Here is a 21,410-nt window from a genome sequence, read left to right as displayed (position 1 = left end):
GCCACTAATCGGATTGCTAAACAATTCCAATAAACATTTCCAATATCAAAACTATTGCCTAGTCATAGTGTCTGAGCGTCCAGTAAGAGTTTGATAAAGAAAATAATAATGAGAATGTAAGTAGCATCCAGTCATCAATTTATATTCAAGTCATGTCTGTAATTTATGTTTAATTTCCAAGTGATAAGACCAAAACAGCAATGGTCGTTGTTTATGTTTATGTCTGTTTAACACATGTCCGAAATGCACTGGCACTATATTAATGTCTTTCGATTTCATTCACATTTTATTGTATCAAACGGAAGTTTATGGAAATTAAATTTTATTATATCATCATGTGTGTATGCACTGCTTCTTAATATATCGTGTTGAGGATATTATAATATTGAAAACAATGGACAATATGGTAACATATTTCATTTTTTCGTTATTCATGGTTTCGATTGATGTTCGAATTGAAATGGAAATGTGGTGAATACTTTGAAACCATTTTAATTCGGTAAATAGTATTTACATTCAATGTTTACAAAACTTTCTACATCCACCGGGAAATATTGTGTGAAAAAAAAACTTAATTTCTCCATGTTCCACAATCTATAAATAAAAACTTGAGCACCGAGTTGTTCGTACACTTAGCTTTATCTATCCAATATCAAATATGGATGAAGTTAACGATAGGTTTTTTTCAATCTTTCTTACACACAAATGTAAACATTTCCATTCTACAAATGCATTTTGTGTGTAAAAAGGTTATTCATTGTTCGATTCCATCTGCTATTTTATATGCATTCGAATATATTCGAAGATAAGCGAGGCCCTTTATTTCCGTCTAGAAACTCTTAGCGTAAATTTTCCATTGACAGAATGTTGTGTAAAATCGTAATTTTTCACTTAAATTAAAATGGGTGTGACTGCGTTAAGCCTTAACGCTCCTATGTAGCATGAAAATTGTGTACGAACGACGCAATAAATTTTACCTTTTCAATTTTATGGGAGCCTGTTAAGAGTAATATTTTGCATATGTGCGGTGTGATCAACGTGATTTTCTCCACTCAAAAGGTAAAAATGACATTCTGTTGGTTGAGGCTCTCTCTGATGACAGTTAGGGGTAGAAATTGTCTATTTTCTCCATTCTTGTTTTGTTGTAGAAAAAAATATAAATTTTTGTCCCCGAACTTTCACCTTTATTTTTGTTTGGAACAACACGCCCAAGCCCATAAAAATATTTATTTGTTTATCGAGAAAAGAAAATAGCAAATTCCAACAAGAGCAATGTTTTTCGCTTGAGTGCTGAATTTCCTATTTCTCCCAGAGGTAAACACAACGCTTTTCATATGTACCAGGTGTGATTTACCGTCTTTCTTCACAAAACAAAAAACATCGATTCACCATACCATTTTTGAAAACATAAACAAAGTGACAGTTCAAGTGAGAAAAGTTCTGTTTTCTCACCACGGTAGAGAAAGGGCTGCACTTTTCTCACTAGAATTGTCACTCGACCAATCGTCAACAAAATGCAGTTTTCTTATGGCCTATTGAGTGGAGAACACAAAGTTAATCACTACACATTGTGTTCAGTTCTATCGGCTTTGACCGGAAAACTTCGCTCTTGTTTGCATCTCCTATTTTCTTCCATTGATAAACCAATAACTATTTTTGACTATAAAGGCGACAGTTTGTTGTAGCTAGTAAAAAAAAACACTTGAACAACACTTGACATGTTCCAAGCCTGAAAATGCTAAAGACTTTAACGTTTTTCGAAAGTGTTTGACTAATTTGCAGCGATAACAACCAATTTACAAAGCCAATTTCATTCAAATACCAAATTCAAAGTAATTTACTGTCGAAATTAAATTTTTAAATTCGCAATTCAACCAAGAAATTACTTTATCGACGCTAATAATTTGTTCATCAGAGGTTACAGCTACCTGATGCGTAGGTATGCGAACCGAAAAAAAACTCAACAATTGTCGAGAATCATGCATGATATAAGGCAATCAATTTTAAACAAAAACATGGGCAATTTTGGTGTGAATGCGAATAGGTCTGTGGGCGACCCTTAAGGCGTTAATTTTTGTTAATTTACTGGCACGTAATCGGTTAAACTAATCCGTATAGTTTCACACATCATACATTGTCTTTATGTCTAGTCGTACCATAATGGGACACACTGTCAATAAGAGTTTTCCTAAAACATATGTGAGAAATAGTCGATTGTTAATCGTTGACAATAATTGCACGTTTGCTTGTTTCCAATTATTCAACAAATTTGAATAAGATTAGGGTCAGAAGCATCATAATTTTCCTTTTGTCTGCAAATAATATTTGAAAATTGCTTGGGAGTTAATGTAAATCTTTCGACAGATCACCGAGCTTAATTTAAATAACAATTTTATAAATTTTATTTCCACAAACATTTTCCCATAAAATATTTTTTTTATTCAGTTTGTCACAACGTCGCATCAAACTGTATTATGCCGAGTGTCGAATTAATGTTTCTCAGCATAAAAACAGTCATAATTTCAAACGTCTTCGCGACGAAAACTGTTCATTGAGGCCACCTAGGAATTAACATTTTTATATCTTTTGTTTTACGATCATGGATGATTATAACGACGATTATGACAGACATGCTTTCCTCACTTATATATAAACTAACATTTCCCTATGAATCATCCAGTGTCCCAGGGAACAAGTTTTTCTTCTATTTTATTCGAAAAAAAAACGAAATTGATTGAGAAATGAATGTATTTTTAGGAGTGTCACTTTCTGCTTCATAAATTCTAAGCTCATCGAATACCACGTGACTGATGAAGTGTTTATTTAATTTCCAGCGAACATTAATAATCTGGCTTGTTTATCATCTTGTATCTTTGCTGAAGTGTCGTGAGAAATGTTTGTGATAAATATTGTATCTGATTACATCACAACTCAACTTCTTTTTGCTGCTTTAGATCATCCGTAATAGCCTTGTTGGTGCGTTCCCTTGAGTAATTATTATTACCTGATTACGGCGTGTCTTGTTCTCACAAATCAACAATATCGTCGCAAAACATAGTTTTTACGTAATTCTATTTCCATTTTCACTACTGTCGTATCGATAAATCAAATAGACAGAGAGCCTTAGGTCGCGATTTGAAACCTGCATTATTCGATACAAAACAAATTTCTTTTGCGACTTTTCTCGAGCACTAGAGAAAACGTCTGTGGTTCCTGACAAAGTAAGTTTGACATTGACTTGGCAGGTACGATTACTTTTCAAAAAAATATTTTTGGCTTCTTAGGTCCAATACCTATCTGAGCACATATAAAAAAGTCAGCTGGAAAATGCGTCCGATTTCGGCAGGTTGTTTTTCAAAAGATAATTTCTTAATAATTTGGCTCCAATTTTCTACGATCTGTGACGGGTGACATACGCATTAGCAGGACCTATTTTCAAGAAATTAGTTTCTTAAAATTTATTTTCTCGAGAAATTCAAGAAATTTCAAGAAAAAGATAGCTCTAAAAGATGCTCTGTGCACTTGGATTACCCTCGTTCCCTTCTAGCGCTGAAAGTTGTGTTCCATGCAACTGTTATTGTGGGACAATAATAAAGAGAAATCTAAAATAACCGTGGCCTTATGAGGGACTGCTATGCATGGTAGACTCTCGTTCTAAAACATAAGATCGTGTAGACCTTAATCAAATGGTGTTAATCAGATAAAAGATAGAAAAATATTTTTCGTTCGATTTTACTTCACTCTTACTGTTGCCATCATGACTTGCATTTTCTTCTCTCTAATTTTTCGTTAAAATGTTACACAGTGCAACAATATACAATACACATTGCATAAAAACGCTTTTCTTATGGAATATATATCGCATGCATTTTGTATAAGTATCGAATTACGGTTGTAGAGTCTTTTTCTGTCGTTGCATAATTCAAATAAAATAAAAAGCAAAGTTTTTTTTTGTTCAGCTCATTTGTATGAAGAAATTAGGTAAACATTTGTGCAGCGACTTATAAAGCTCGATCATGTTCACAGAGAGAGAAACAATTACAATCCATTCCATGCTATTATACACCTAGGTTTCGACTAAATATTACCACCTAAGGTTGTGTTATGAACATAATATTCTAACTATGCAAGAAAATGAATTATGAAACAAAAAGTCTGGTTAAACTGTGCATTTAGTTTTGAATTTAGAGGCTTTTTCTCCGCTGGAAAACGAACTCAAATACACAAATAATAAATTCATGTTCGCTTAAGCGCAACCGATGCATTATTCAAATTATCGTTTATAGTATTTTGCTCTACATCCAGGTAAACATTATACATAATATGCTCGAAGTACTACACTCATCTGCATAATCATTAATTTATGTGCACGGTATTATATCTGTCGCTCTACTATTTTCCATGCGGTATAACCACGTGTTTTTCATCACGTTTCCAAAGGTATTTACGAGAACTGTATTACAAAACAACAAAATCGAAATGATTGATAAAAACGTCCGCTTCTCCACTAAATAACATTTATTTTGTATGAGGAAAAAATGTATATCTCGGTGTCTCTCACGAATATATGGTTATAATTAGCGGAATATTTGATTTAACGAACTCAGAATAGCAGCAACATAATGGCATTGGCATAAAAAGATCAAACTTTTTTTTTATGTGTAATTGAATGTTAGAATTGAATGTAAAGAAATGGTTAATTCAATCCACTCAGGTTCAGCGAACAGCAAAATTGTACAAGTCATTGTAATTTAATTAAGCCGAAATCTACACTGTTGATCATTTGTCTGGTTTCGCAATTGTAATCTGTGTGAAAATCTGCAACTACTGATAGACCAATTTCAATCAAGTTATTTAGTCTTCAGACAATTAATTAATTAATTTCACATTTAACTAACAATTTGAATAAATTAATTTTTTAATTAATGCGGAAGATGTTGTGGTGTTTAAGAATTAATTATGAATCGCAAAAACGCCCATCGAACAATAATTACTAAAGATTTTTCAAACTCTAAGGTCACGATCTATATTCAATGAATGTCCAAATGTTGTAAGTGGATTGATCGATTCCGGACCTTCCAACGATTGATTAATAAATACAGATTGAAGACGTGTCCAATTAGTGAATTTTAAGAAAAATGAAGTTTCATTTATTTAATTTCATTTCGTCTGACGATTACCAATAGACGTTTTTTGATACTTCTGACGAAAAAAAACATCGTCAGCTTATTGAGAATGAAGATAAATCAATAAAATTTCATTTTCCTTATAATTCGCTAATTGGACGTGGTCCTTTTCTTCTCAACCTAATCTTTAAAACGCCGAAAACATTTTTTCCCGGAAGAACAAAATTCGATTTCTATTTTCCTGTTGACAGACAGAATCTCTGTCACCTTTGACGAGATAATCGCTCAGAAGTTCATTTTATTGAAATTACTGCACAATACTAATATACGCATACCACCCGCCGTGCCATTTCATTCATTTCCACTGTTACAGTGAATCGAAACCGAATATAGATGATACTCACATCAGTGAACGTGTTACAATCATTTTGTGATGTGCTTATTTTTTGATGGTATAATACCATACTATAATTCGTTCAGAGATATAGTCAATGACCGAAATAGTTACAGTTCGGTATCATTGACCGGAAAATTGGTATATACATTGTCAACAGGCTTTGGAAATTTTGTGAGCGAGAAAAAGTGTGGTTTTTAAGTAAATTCTTTTTTGTTTGAAATTAATTTTTTTGTTATTTTCGTGTATAAAATTTGATGTGTGAAGTGTTACAAACGGTAGGCAGGCGGTTCGTTTCTTGTCTAAGTTCAAGAGCGCATTTAAGTTATTTTGTTTCTTTACACACGCAAGTATTCGTTGTCGGAACAATAGGAAACGTTGCGCCGTATTTTGATAGTCATTTACTGTAAACAACAGAAATTATTGTCGAAACAATTCCAACATCAACATGACATTTGTGTACACAAATATTATAAATTCAAAGGAATTGTTGGTCGGTAAGAAATGTAAACCTAACTGCTGTACAAATGAACAGTACAAACGGCTTGGTATTTGTATTTCCAATTAAAAAATTGTTTGGAAAATATTTGACAATATAAATGTTATTGATTGCCCAATAATACGGGTAAACAATCTCAATCAATTAAGCTTCCAAGGTCGGGCGAGTGGAAAAAAAAACTTTCAAAAAAAATATTGAATTTTGAGGTAATTGCTTCATTTTCATTTTTACTGGACTAAAATTACAATCGATTTTCATGCTGAGCTGAGGTTGCTATATGTTTACATTGATTAACAAAACAGAAGCTAACCGTTTCTCCGCGTATACCTTTTAATTCAAAACATATTTGTGGTCGTTACCATTTGAGATAATTACATCGGACAGTAATTTCTTCTTCGTTCAGATATTTATTCTGATTTTACCACATTGATAAGGCAGCGTTGACGTACAAAAAAAATGATCATAAATGAATAATCTTACATGAGAAATTGCAACGATCAACGAACGTAATTTAAATTCATTTTTTTTTCTCGAAAATGCACTTGCATCAATAAATCAAATTGCCACCGTTTCGGTATTGCAAACACATTAAACTAAGTAAAACGGAATGAGTTTACAAAAAAAACTTAATTAAAACAGTGAAAGTTTTCTGGAAATATTGAAAATGATAAATCTTCTGTTCGTTAAATAAGAAGAAAAAAATCGATAAAACTTTCAATTTCGTTATACCTCCCGCTGTAATCAATTCTTTTCTAACAACAGAACAATTGCAGCAATTTCATGCAGCTCTTGATATTTTTTTAATTCACAAAACAATACCCAAGACCCACGTGAAAATTATTTCACTTTTTTTTTACGCTAGAAAAGTTTCTTGACCCCGATTGTTATATATGTTCGGAATATGAAAACAAAAATCGAAACTTCCTACATTATTTATATCCCAGCAAATCCCAAGCGAGAAAATGTAATTAGAAGTTTTTCGGTTCGACTTTCGTACGATGTACAAAATTCTATATGCCATGTAACTACATGTGTACGTACATATATGGCACATGAGTGGATATTTAAACATAAAAATTGGTAAACTAAACCTATCCATCAAAAAAACGATTTTTTTTCCTAGAACTCTTTCTATTCAACAATTTCGATGATGATTTTCACCGGGTATCATTAGAACTGTGAACGTTACATTTCACACTGGTAACTGGTATTCGTATACGTATGTAAAAGGTTTTTCATGCATTAACCGGGAAATTTAACATTGAAACACGTGCTCTCTTCCATTTTAATTGAAAATAGATAAAAATCAGATCGGTAATGAGTTGTGCTTTTCTGATGCTTGTGCATTCCATGCGTGTATTGTACATACATAGCGCGGCACCTACACAAAATTTTGTATTCGTGTAAATAGTTGGTGTTTTATTCGTAAAAGTTTTTTTTTTCCTTTTATCGGAATATTTGAATGCATTTTTTCCCTCCAAATACAGCATTGCCGAGAGTCGATTCGTTCCGCATGTAATGGAAATAATATTTTGTTTATATGAAAAATGTCGATTAAACAACACCATACGAATCGTTCCATGTTTAAGTTTGTCGAGTGTAATGTATGTAATTACGTTTTAATTGGTTTTTTTTTGCTTTGTGTATATTTACCATATGTCAGCCGGTATTTTAATATTTCTGATTTTTGTGTTTTTGTTTATGGATTTTAGTGGTGGGCTATTTCGTTTCGATGAAAAATCATCGAAAGTTTTTTAGTTGGAATTCCTATTTTAAGAGATACTGAGATCATAATTCATGACAAGACTTTTATGAACGGCTGGTCATGGGCTTATGAGCGAGAGTTGTCTATATCGAAATAGAGATATAGTCAAAATGTGATAGTCACTATTTTTAATAAATTTGGAAACAATGAATGAATCCAGGGCCTGCTATTTGTTAATTTATTTACCGAATTTACCTGAATGGATCTGCAATAACATACTGCCTGCTTCTAGTCTGTCTATTGATTTAAAATTATTTGTTAATCGTTGTTTTTCCTCAAAGTAATTTCGCCAGCCTTCGCAACAAGAAAAACAATAAATGAATCCGGGACATACTATTGGTAAGTTTATTTACCGAGAGTTTACTGAAATTTAAGGTAAATTCGGTAAATAGATTTACCAATAATAGGTCCTGAATGAATCTGCAATACATACTAACGCTTCTAGTCCCTCTATCGGTTTAAAAAGTTTTGTTAAACGTTTTTTTTACTCAAAGTAATTTCACCTGTCCTCGCAGCAAGGGAAACAATGAATCCAGGACCTACTATTGGTAATTTTTTTTACCGAAATCCACCGAATATTTACTGAATTTAATGACATTTCAAATTCGGTACATTTTCGTTAAATTTTGGTAAATTTCAGTAAATTTGGCCGTGAATGAATCTGCAATAAATGGTGCCAGCTTCTAGTTTCTCTATTGACTTAAATTTCTTTGTTAATCATTCTCTTTACTCAATGTAAAATATATTTCGCCTGTCCTTGCTAACAGCACCGAAATAATTGAAATTTAATTTTCAATTTCCACTCAATCGACTGCACCAGTTAAATGACAAGTTAATTGGACAAAAGAAACTTTTTATCGCTCCAATCCATTAATGTCATTACGTGCATGCATCAATACATACTTTGGGATATTTCTTAGTGGCTTTGTGGGCAAAACTCTGTATATAATGAACCAACGAAAAGTAAAACAAAAAAATTGTACCGTTGGTTGTCATGCTAAATTACAAATTTAGAAATCAAAAATCCGATTCGCCATATATGCAATTATTTGTGATTTAAGCTTGAAATTGTAGAAATTGATACGATACAAATGAAAGAAAAGAAGAAAAAAAAAAAACAAATCCAACCATGTAGACCATGTTACAAAACAGCACACTGAAAAGTAGGACAACCGGTATGTGCCTTAAAGGTAAATTCTAATTATTGCCTGAAAACTAAAGTCATTTAGAAATCTTTTAAATTATTTATTTGCATTTCGAAACGGTTTTGTTGCACTATGTGTACACACAGCCCGTCCTGTGAATGATTAATGTTGTTTTTTATTATTATTGTAGAATCATGATTCTGCAGAACGTCTTTTTTCTCTGTCTCATTTGATTAGCCAAAATCGTATTGTAATTGAAAATAATCTTCCTATATTTTAACATCCCAGTACATTACATGCAATTTTATGTTTTAAGCTCTCGGAATGATATGCAAAATTTACAATTTATTATTATAACCACCATAACGTCAACAGAAAATTGTGTTCGAATAAGAATTATGAAATCGTAACGTTTATTATTGTAAATTTTATTGAAAAATATAAAAAAGAAACAAGACATGAAACAATGGAAAACATTTTTTTTTTGTTCTTAGTCATGTTTCAAGGTGTTTTGTGAAAATGACAATGAAAAGATCTCTTGAATGGTATATTAACGGAGGTGCATTCGATACCGCAAAAAAACCGTATCGCAATAGCGCAGAAAGACAAAGAAATCGCAAACATTTTGTTGTTATGAAATGAAGCTGTGGTTAGGACACCAAAGAAAAAAACTTAATTTGTATGCAAATTTTGAACCTTTTTTGCGAATATGTGGTTGGCTTGTGTGTGCGTCGACGGCTTGATATCCGGCATCAATACATGTTTTTCTTCTGAGAAGATTGATTCGGCTTTGTAGCATATTTCATTCTGAAATTTTCAATTAAATGGAAAGTGATCCATCGTGGGACTGTAATTTTGAATGTTTTATGATAAAATGGATCGTCTAACGTATGTTCAGTCTTTGTGTTTGAATTTCGGGGGAATCTTGGAAATTTAACGAAACGACTATTTGATCCAATGGAAACGAAACATACATTGCATCGACTGAACGTTTCATTACATCCATAAATTGTGCACCGGATGTAATTCAGAAATAAAATTTTTCCATGTTTTTCAATCGAATTAATTTCTTTGTAAACAGGTGCGACAGCGACACACATCAATCTTTCCGGTTAGACAAATACATTCAGTAATTGAGTTAGGAACAAGCTGTTTATGTTATGTATAATCGGAGATTATTTGTTGATAGGGGCAAAAGTAGAGGTGTAAGTCATTACGTTTGAGGATACATTACACACGCACATTTAGAACAATAAAATATGTCAAAAAGAGTTTCTGGAATTTTTGGAATTTTATCTGATTTTCACCTGGTCCACTCATACAAACAAAATTTCTTGTAGGTCTTCACTACTACCACGCTCGAGCATGTAGCAATGTAGCTATTCCAACCGTAAATATATAAAAACAGTCGAGGGGAAAACTGCTCCGGGAAGTCATGATACAGGGCCCAGAAAAGTCACTACACAAATACACGTAAAGTCCAGCTTGACTGTCAGCTTCATACAAAGTCACAAAATCATGGTACAGCGTGTTTCAAAGTAGTTTCCCCCTTGCAAGCAATTTTTTTGTACGAGTGGATCATCTGAAAAACAGCTGAAATAAATGCCCATCTAAATTTCAGTGACGTCCCCTGTAAATATTCAATAGTTCTACAAAAGCCACCCTAGCGTAATTTCCCAGATTTATTCTCAGGTCGTAATTGACGAAGAATTAATTTTAAGTTGTTATGATGTAGGTCAAGAGACTTCCTACATTATATTGTGGTTAGTAAGTTGAGAGAGCACTGATTGATTATCGAGAAATTGTTGTTAAAAAACATTGGAGTTAGACTAATAAAATGACATTATTACTGTTCCATGTACCATACTCCACATACGTTATCTGACATGATTGTCACATAATTTTACCTTAAATGCCATTGACATCCATCAACATAAAATTATAATGATAGAAAATGCAAATCTGTAAACCACAGTAACGATGGAAACTTCACTCACTTTAAATGCTATACATTTATCATAAAGACTCCAAAGGTTACAACCGAAGGAAAATATTTATAAATTAGACAAATCTGAAGAAATTTTTCTTCTCTCGTTCACTTTCATCTCAAATCGAATATTATAACAACATTCAGCAATTACTTTGTCTTTTCCACTGGTGATATTCTGTTCAGTTAGTTTTTTTTTCTCTTTGCTGTTACATTTCAAAGATATTTATGTCTGATGGCTATTAATATATAAACAAACATAATTTTCATATGATAATCTCATTGTAAACATTACACAGTGTTACACAGCGTATACTGCTTGTTAAATGTTCGTATTAATTCGTGCATTTCTTTGAAAAGTAACATTTTATTTATTGCATGTATCGCATGATGTATCTTGTTGCTAAAGTTGTCGAGATTGAGTGTTTATTTATATTATGCTGGCGTTTTGTGTCGTGAGAGAAGAAGAAGTAGAAGGAAAAAAAATTATTTCCAAATGATATACAACGACCAAAAGTTGTATCCTTATGTGGTTTATGTGTTCACAAAAATATTTATGGCCTGTTACTGCTACCATTGTTCCCATAAAAAAATGTAGCAACACCTCAAGAGACTGTGGTTTGCGTTCTGTAATACCTTTAGGATTTAAAATTTATCTGCTTGGCATCTTATAAAAACTGAGAAACGAGAATTTTAATTAAAACTTTCGACCTCGCTTTTGACTTTTCCGAAATTAAATTATTACATTTCCCAGCCCATAGAACCATAATCTCTTAAATTACCGATACAATTTTATTAATATCTCTTCTCTTTTCACCTTTTCATTACTTCATTCTCAACGCCGCGCGTCCACACTGCACATTAATTTCGTTAATCTTAATTATGCATTTACCATAATCGTAAAATAATTACACTACTAAACGTTCGGATTATTCACTACAGGCATCTATTGCCACGTTATAAGTAACACCTACGAATAACTTCAAATGATAATAAAAAAAGAGATTAAAAGGGCGGGCATCAATCCCGAGAACTAAATGCATTGTGGTGTTCGTTTTGAGCATAAAATTAAATTAATTTTTTTTAAAGAATTACAATAAAACGTTGATTGTATGTTTAAGTTATTATGCCGGTACATACAGAACTGCATATCGCCGCCGCAGCTATTAAGCTAAATTTATTTATATCTCTTTAAAATCAAATCTTTTTTCCACTTTTCATTGTAACATTGTAAACATTTTTAACGTTCTGATGTTACTGCCTGTATTTACGTGTAATAGCAAATTAGATTTTAAACGACATCGTCCCACTCACATTAAAATGTTAATGGTTAATTGTGAAAAGATATTACCTTATGTGTAGTGGTCATTTATTCAATTTTCAATTTTATATTTTTAACAAAATGAAATCATTACGGATTTTTTGTATGATGAACTGACCATGTAACTAAACCAAGCGTAGTAAATCAAAATGAAATTTGTGATGTAAATAGTTATTTGTTTATCGAGTGAAGAAAACAGGGAGTTCCAACAAACACGAAGTTTTACGGCCAGAGCGGAGCGAGTGCTTCGAATTTCTCGAGTTGAAATTTCCTATTTTCCAGAGGTGAACACATCGATTTTAATACGAGGTGCGATTAATCGTTTTTCTAAACTAAACAAAAATCAAAGAATATAAACTATGTACCAGGTATGGTCTAATGTCACCACGGAGGACATAACGATTTAAAAAATGGATTCAAACGCACTCATTTTCAAATATTTTGACATAAATAATGAATAATACGTTCAGGATGAATCGTACGGTTTTGAAGAATTGGTCATACGTCGGCCATTTTAGATTTATCAGAGCTTCAAAAATCATCGATGTTCTCAGTCAATTAAAAGCTTCCCAGTCTGTTATATTTTTGCGGATAATTCGAATTCGCTAAGGCGTATTCAAATTTTGCACCAAAATATCATTGGCTGGAAACACTTAATTGAGTTGGAACATCGACGACTTTTAAAACTGTCAGATAGGTTTTTTAAAATGAACCAACCATTCATTGACAAAAACGTCAATTTGTTACACAACTTTTCAAAACTAAAACAAATGTGACATCTCGGGGTTGAAAATTTCTTTTTTCTCCCTTGTCGAAACAAGAGGGCAGAAAAATACGGTTTCTTAAGAAAATGAGGTTAATCACACCGCAAATACGCAAAATTTTTTTTTTTTGAGAAGCTTCCATTATTGTTGTCATGTAAATTTAGCATAAAAGTTGTGTGAGAATGGTATACACGCAACAAATGATTTTTTATTTTGAATTTATTATAATCTAAGCAGAACCGGATATACTTAAGCTATTAACTTAATTAGATTTTTTGCGCTTGGTCTTCTACAAAAATGTGTTTGCTCCTCGCAGTCTGTATTTCGTTTACACATTCACTCATCAAAAATCGCGTAAACCAATTTAAAATCAAGCGTGTGCTTTGAATTAATCGGAAATAATTCAATTTACTGGTAAATTAGAATTTATCAGTGAAACGAGCCAAATAATTTCAAACCGATTTCGGGTCAATGACACGAAACATCACGTGAAATCGTTCCATTCAAACTATATCACCAGTTATAACCGATTGTGTACATTATATACCAAAAATGTGTTAATAATAATATGATAAACTAGGGTTTATCAAGCACGGGCAGTTAGGACATAAACACAATGCATAACTTCCTGTAAATAAAAACAGAGGGGAAATCGTTTCTACAATCAAATTATTGTCATAACTTATTTACATACTCTTCGACTGAAATATCATAATACGAAAATGTTTTCATCGAGGCTTTCGAATTTTTTTTATTATATTTCATAGCAGTACTCTAATAACAATAAGGAATGTCGATTAATTTTTCTGTCCACCTTAATGGTGTATCTTCAATTCTTTTCATTCCACATTTTAACGCGCCCGCCCACACTTCCATTTTTTATATGATCGAATGACAACACCGTTGCTTTGTGTACTACAATATTTTGAATTATCAAGTTTATGCTTAACCAAAAGGTCAATTAAATTTTCTCTTTCACTTCAATTTATAACTGACAGCCCATTCGTAATCAGAATTTTTATGAATTAGTTTAATAACAAGGATTTCACGGTAAATTTTTACGCATTTCTCGGTTTATAAAACACACTTCTTGGATAGAAGAATAATTCTGGGAAAGTCATAACAATAACCTAGAAAATGTTGCGGACTTATTGCTCAAATCGAATCGGTAACTCTTTCAACGATTCCGAGAGAAAGTCGAGGAACGAAGAAATGTGCTATCCTGCAGTTATACTCATGGTCTCGCGGCATAAACGCTTTATGATAAATAATAAAATCAATTATTTAAGTGAAATTTAATTTCCATATACGGAAAGCGATCGCTTCAAGGAGCTTGGCTAAAGATATGAAGAAAAATGACATTATTTTGATATGGTAATGAAGACGTTGATTGGTAAAGTAAACAATAATTTTTTGTTAAAATCCCTCGGGCCGGCTGACTGTTTCTTTTTTACTTCCATTCATTTTTTACGGTAGCAAAGTCTTTCCAACAGACACAAAATATTTCTTGAGGATGTGAAAATTTTTGATCATCAGCCAAACGATGACTTTTGTCATTTTCATTATTTATTATACAGTCATGTGATGTGAAACTACTACACGTCCAAGAAACGCTAAAACAGAATGTATGTAATACGTGTGGCGTGGTCGGTTTTCGTTTTAACCGGATTTTAGAACTAAAGTATTTTTGTACGAAAAACTTTTTATCTTGACTGCCCCAAGGCATTTTTCAATCTGAAATAACTTTTTGCCATGTCGAACTGACGTTTTTACCCGAAAATTATATCAAACGGAAAGCTAATGTAAGTACGTTGCGGTTTTAATTGTTTAATTGGTTTAGGTTAACTCCACTCCAGTACCGAATTCTTCTGAATTCAGCAATAAACGTAATGCAGGGACGGACAAAATAAAACCTGAAAATCAAGAAAATGCACGATTTCGAAACGAAAACGGTTTCTTTTATTCTCGTGACGGTTGTGTACATATAATTCAATGTTGTATAGTCCTGCACACACAAAAAATAATTCTGAACTTAAAAAAACCATAAAGCAAAATACTAACACGTGCTATCGTTTTGAAAAGAGTAACCAGAAGAATACCTGCATTGAGATCGTTTTTTTTTTCTCTTCTTCAACTTTTTGTTATTTTTTATAATATACCTGGAGCATCGTTCGGTACGAACAAGTTGAATCTTCTCGTTTGTTTTCATTTTATTATTTGCTTTGAATCTCAAATTCTTAGCAGCTGCATCAACATTTTACGTATTTTTCTTTGAAATCCTGTTTTGCATAACTTTTTGTAGATGGACCGAATTGAATTCTTTATATTATTAGATGCGACTGAAGCGTTAGAAACTCTAAGGAAACCAATTCATACTGTGGACTGTACGTGCAGAGACAGAATTATCTAAACCATTTTATTGAACACATCTTCATTATGCTTCAAAAAATCTATGAAACCAAATACCTCCCGTATCTCATCACCAAACACACAAACTATCAAATTTACAATGCCCTAGTGGACATAAACAAGCATAAAAAGAGATTACATTTTCATATCTTCATATATTGAAAGAATGCGTCACGATTCACGTATATTAATAATCGAAGATAGTTGATACACGTCCGAGTCCAATGTCTATAGCATTAAAAATATGAATAAATTTTATCAACGAAAAACAAAATTAATAATTTCGTCTTGACACCGCTTGATTCATCGACAGATATTCGACATCAATCACACGTCCATAAAACACTTGTATTGTATTATCTTAATGCACTTCTTGAGTGGACTTCCTATGATTATTTGAATTAACATTTTCGATTTCATTTAACATAAAAATTAATTAAATTCAAATGTTTATGAGTCAGTTGGCAGTGTTTAGCATATAAATTGGATGAGTTATAATGATTTGTTGGTCGAGGAGGGACCCACACTTTTGACGATACACCAAATCTATTTTTAAGTCAAACTTTAACTGAATTGAAATTTACATAATATTTTTCGATTAAATTTTTGATGTTGGTTTTGATTAATAGGGAAATCGAATGAAAATTTTAAATTGTTTTTTTTTTCATTTGAACACTTTTTTTGTATTTTTTTTAATGTGAAGCCATATCAACATAATGAGATACTAAATAGGTAGTTATTTATTACACCAATAAGAACATTTAGTAAATCATAGAAGAAATGAAGTTGACCTCGTCATGTCATAGATGAAAAATCCAACAAAGTTTTTTTTTTCTGAAGTGTAAGGTTCCAAGGCTGCTGTCGCTGGATGTTTAGAACATAAATAAATAATCATAAAATATTGCATTTGCAATGGTTTTCTTTCGAAATAATTTATAAAACTTTGTGTTCATTTAATGATGTTAGTAATAACTCGTAATGTTACTGACCCGCTAAAGAAGTGAGTAAAAAAATATTTTAATTTAATTTTTTTTCTTCTATTTCGTTTCAGGTAAGTGGATAAATTTTCCAACAACAGACAAATAGTCTAAGCAAAAACCATATTTTTAACTTGCTCCGGCTCAGGTATGTTTTAAACAATAACGTTGAAATGAATAAAAAGCAGCGGCATGCGCAAAAAATAAATTCGTATTATTCATTACGAATAATAAATAAAAAAAAAGTTCTCCATCGACACACAAAAAATGGTTTTAAACGTACATAAAATAGACAACTAAATTACTGGTTTCATATTATATATAAATTGTATACGCACTAAATCATACATAATAGATCGGCATAATGATTTCAACCAAAAACAATTTATAATTTGAGCAAAAAAAAAGTATTTCGTTGCTCAAGATTTTCTATTTGAAAATGTTTTCGGCTCTTCAACCTTTAGATGTATAACTGAGATGGTTAAAGAGCTGCGAGATTACCGAACGGTAGTAAGAGTCTAGCATTATCTTAACATTTGTAAAGCTTTCTTTAAATTTTGATAATGAACAAATTATCTTTACCTGCTTTCAAGGATGTGAATTTATTAATTGTTTTTGATTAACTCTGTACTAGCAGTAAGCGTATCATCAACATCGTCGCTCATAAACTATTTCATACTGAAAATTCACGTTTATTAGGCTTATTTCATGAGCAGGGCTTTAAATCTGTTACTTCCATAGTTGAAGCTTAGCACGTTGGTTATGTGTAAGAATACGTAAGTGGAAGTATCGACAGGTGGTTTCATATTTAAGTGTCTCTACGTTGCACATGTTATAAAAATGTATTCGATATAGCCATTTAACGTGTAAAAATCAAAACATCAAATCCACTTGCAACAGGAGCAACAAATGGTTCATAAGGTTTGCTTCTGGCCACTAAAATTTCAAAAAAAAATTGCTTGTGAAGCTTTATGTGTCACTTTCAGCTCAAAACTATTTTTGTGTTCGATACAAAATCTAGTACTTCAAAAGTTTCAACATTTATTCTGCTGGATATAGTTCGTCAAATATTTTTGCTGATATTGTAGTTAACAGATGACAAGTCCGTTCTTAAATGGCAGATATTTCACTTAAATTGAGAACTATTCAAGGGTATCAAATCGTAGTTCCGGTGGCATTATGCTTTCGCTCAATTTTAATTCAATTCGTGCGAGAATAATTTCAAAAGAAATTAATTATGCTAACTCATGTTGTTTTTCTAGCAATCATCTGAATAGATCTCTGAACGAAAATCAGCCGTTGGATCTACTTTTTTTCTACTATTTTTACTTGCTACTTATTCGTGCTCATTTTTTTTGCCAGATTACACGATATTGGATATTAGAATTTGGTTATTGTTTTTATTCGACGGGTTTTTTTTGCTCTGTCGAATAGATTGTCTGATTTGACACCTATAGTTATAAATGGGCTTATTTGTGGTTTCACAAATTCCGGCATTCATTAATTGTTGTTGACTATCGGGAAATGATTGACCTGAAAACAGTGAATGATGAAATTTAAAATTGTGTGGCAGCGCAATCATTAACCATACTCTAAGGCAATACCAAACACTCCTGAGCTGTCAATGTTAATTTTAAGATTAATTATCCGTCACAACTGTTGGAGTTCGTTTTTTTCTGTTTGCCTACGATCAGAAAGAACCGTTACGCTTTGGACATTATATACATAATCGGTTAATCTGTTGCTTCCATTCATCGTATTCTATCTTTATTGCTAATCTAAATTAGTTTATACACATGCCAGCCCGCTGGCATTTTATTTTAATGCCTCATTGCATGCACTCGAAATAGAAATCACAAATTTTTTTACGTGTAAATGACACTACTTTGTTCATATATAACCTGTGCTTATCAGACTCTGAGATGAGTTTCGATTGTAGAAAATTTCAATTTAAATAACAGGTAACATTTACAACGTCTTATGTTTGAACTTATAATAAAGAATTATTTACAACTAACAACTTGCGAAAATTTCGCTGATTTAATGTAACATCTTTAGCTGATGATTTCTACCTTCTGGTAAACGCGGTAATTGTTCGCTTGAAAGGTAATAGAAATTTGCTGTAACATTTGTTTTGTTGAAAACGTGTATGAAATCGTTGAGATTCCAAACCATCAAAAGATACCAAAATTATTTGGTTTGGATAATGTCATCCGTTATATAATCTACTACTTCTTTTGATTGTAGTATCGCCTAATGTTTCTTACAAGTTCTTTTACTTCGTTGGTGTAACATATTTTTTGCTAAATAAGAGAACATGAGTGAGAGGTCTTCATTTATTACTGTCGTCGTTGTAGATAGCAGATGTATTACGGTTCGTTTTGGGACTCAATCCATTTCTTGCATTGTTTGAATTCCACCAAAAAATATCAAAGAAAAAACGTGAAATGGAGTAAAATTAGTAAGCAATACATTTGCTGTCTGCAATGACCACTGCAGTAATAGCTAAGCTTTGTATCTCAGTTATCTCCTCACCTCGTTAAATCTTATCGTTTTTTTTTACACAACACAGTAGTTGGTATAGTGCCATTCATCGAATGTTTTGATTGAAATAAGATGAAGTAACCTTACGGCTATGTTTGCGCAACAATAAATAGAATTGCATTTATTTGTTAAAATTTATTGTTTAGCATTATCGAAAGATATGTCTTAAATGGCAAAAAGAAGACACGATATATTAGTTTCAAAATAACAACATGGATGGCATAGATAGAGACGAATAAAAAAAACCATAAAGAAACAGGAGACCGTGCATTGTTTTTTGCATTTTTCGTGTGAATAATAATTTGGGAAAATGTTAACAAAAATAAGTGAAAGGTAACCGACGGCATTAGCTGGAAGGTACGGTTTAGGCATTATGCATATTTAACAATGTTAATTTCTATTATTTCGTTCGATCAAGATGTGCATTTACTGGAATTATGTATACATTAGTTTTGTCGTACTTCTAAAGCCAAACACAACACTTTTGTTGGGGGAATTTGAAATAAAGTTTTTTGTTGATTTATTACTTCACTTCCTCTTCGTTAATAACTTTTAGTTTTTTTTTTAAATTGTACCTGGAACTGTGCATTTAATTTGTGTAAATTTTATTTTGCTTCAGTTAACGTGATTGAGTCTTCACATTTTTAACCTCTTAGAGACTACAAGCAATGCTGATTGCATCTACTACTTCATTTGTTGAAAGTGTAAGCTAGTATTTGATAAAAAAAAATCTTTTACTTCATTCGAATCATTAACATACTTTTCACTATATAAGACGTCATTTACCTACGGTTATTGTTTTATTTTTTTGCTGTCTATAACAGATGATTAACTGTTTCTGTTTATATTGGAAACAACTGCTGGTTACGGAGTTTGAGTCTGATAATTTTATAGGAACGAAAAAACAAATATTTTAGTCACACCTTTGAAGGGTCAGTTTAGTTATGAATTCGATATGGCTAAAAACTCAATTCTTACCTTCCAGAACATATCAATTAAATATGTTACTTCTACTGCTTGCTTAGTTTTGACGACACAGAATCTTCTACTTCATTGGTTTTAACATTTATTTTGTAATACAAGATAACAGTTTAAGAGTTTTAGAGGGGACGCACTTAACTATAGAAAGTCATGGCTTGATCTAAACATGCAGTATTGACGCTCTATTGAAAGCTCTTTAGCATATTTTTCTTATCTTTCTTGGTAACAGATGGCTAGCCGTTTCTAATTGATTAAAACAATATCTGCCATTTACCAATTTTTATTCAATGGTAACGCTTCTGAACATTAGAATTCAAAGCGCCAATAGATGTTGATAAATATTTTGAGGTTTTACTTTCGAAAATATTTTCTATCCAAACATTTGTAAACTGTAATTAATTCATCTCACAAAAAATTATTATTTTCATTTGTTTTCAAACACATCGACTCGACGACGACACAATTTATGGGTTTGGAAAGATTCTGTTTGTATGTTTAAATAGGCAGAAATAAATCTTTCGGACCATTTGATTGTAAGCATTTTTTTTCTCAATTCTTTTTCATCGTCAAAGAGTTCCAGCTGTGGGTTTGGTTGGTCGATCTCTTTTTTTTGTCTGTTTGAAATTCAAATTTTTAATTTTAATTTTATGTAAAAATACAACACAGTCGAACCGCTACATTTAAATTTTTTAATTAAAATTATGTTAACGACTCCGTTTCGCCTAATCAAAGGTATAAAGCTTAATTGGATGGAGTTGTAATAATGTTGTTTTTCGGGTTTAATGTGTTTAATGTTGCATTTATTGGCTTCAATATCTGAACATCAAAGTGTCAGTTATTTATGATATTCAAGCTGCACAGTGGGTGCATCCAATAATGCATAATGGTAACAGATACACAAAGAAACGATCGTCCTACAATTTTTCAGATAATTGAATTATAACAGCACTTTGATTCTTGGATCGGAATTAATTCCTCAAATTACCAAATGTTTTGATCAGATTACTGATGTATGGTATTACATAACAGCAAATGAAAAATATATATTCTGAGCGATCCATCATAAAATTTATCGAAAATATCGAATCAAAATCACGTCTTTCGATAAAATTTATTAATTCGTGCAGAAGAACATAATTGAATATTGAAATTACAAAGGTCTTCAGTAAGAATTATATGTCTGAGGTGTTTGTGGTGGAAGTGGAATGAATGTATATCGAAAACATTTCTATAGAAAGTCAGAATATGATGAGCCACAGAAGTAAATGTTGAGTACGAAATTTGCAAAATGTTTGTAGACTTTCAAAAATAATAATTTTTTGAATTGCAGAAACGGTCAGGCCTTCCGAACTCCTGAGCTTATATCTCTTTTGAATCTGTTCCATCTATCTACTACATTGTTTGAATCAAATGCCCGATGAAGTGGCAATTGTAACTCTGAACATTCTTACTACACTATTAACTCAATTAGCATCGATAGCATCGTTTCAATATGACT

At 31.9% G+C, this 21,410-nt stretch overlaps 1 protein-coding gene across 3 annotated transcripts in view; it reads left to right on the top strand.

Annotated features, from left to right (window-relative positions):
• Nucleotides 1–21,410, top strand: part of LOC119071504 — a 181,986-nt gene that overhangs the window by 107,326 nt on the left and 53,250 nt on the right. The gene's annotated exons all lie outside the window — the stretch shown is intronic.

Source organism: Bradysia coprophila, chromosome II (assembly GCF_014529535.1).
Source record: "Bradysia coprophila strain Holo2 chromosome II, BU_Bcop_v1, whole genome shotgun sequence".
Lineage (NCBI taxonomy): Eukaryota > Metazoa > Arthropoda > Insecta > Diptera > Sciaridae > Bradysia > Bradysia coprophila.
Note: the sequence above shows the minus strand (reverse complement) of the source record. Positions and strands in the feature narration are given on the sequence as shown.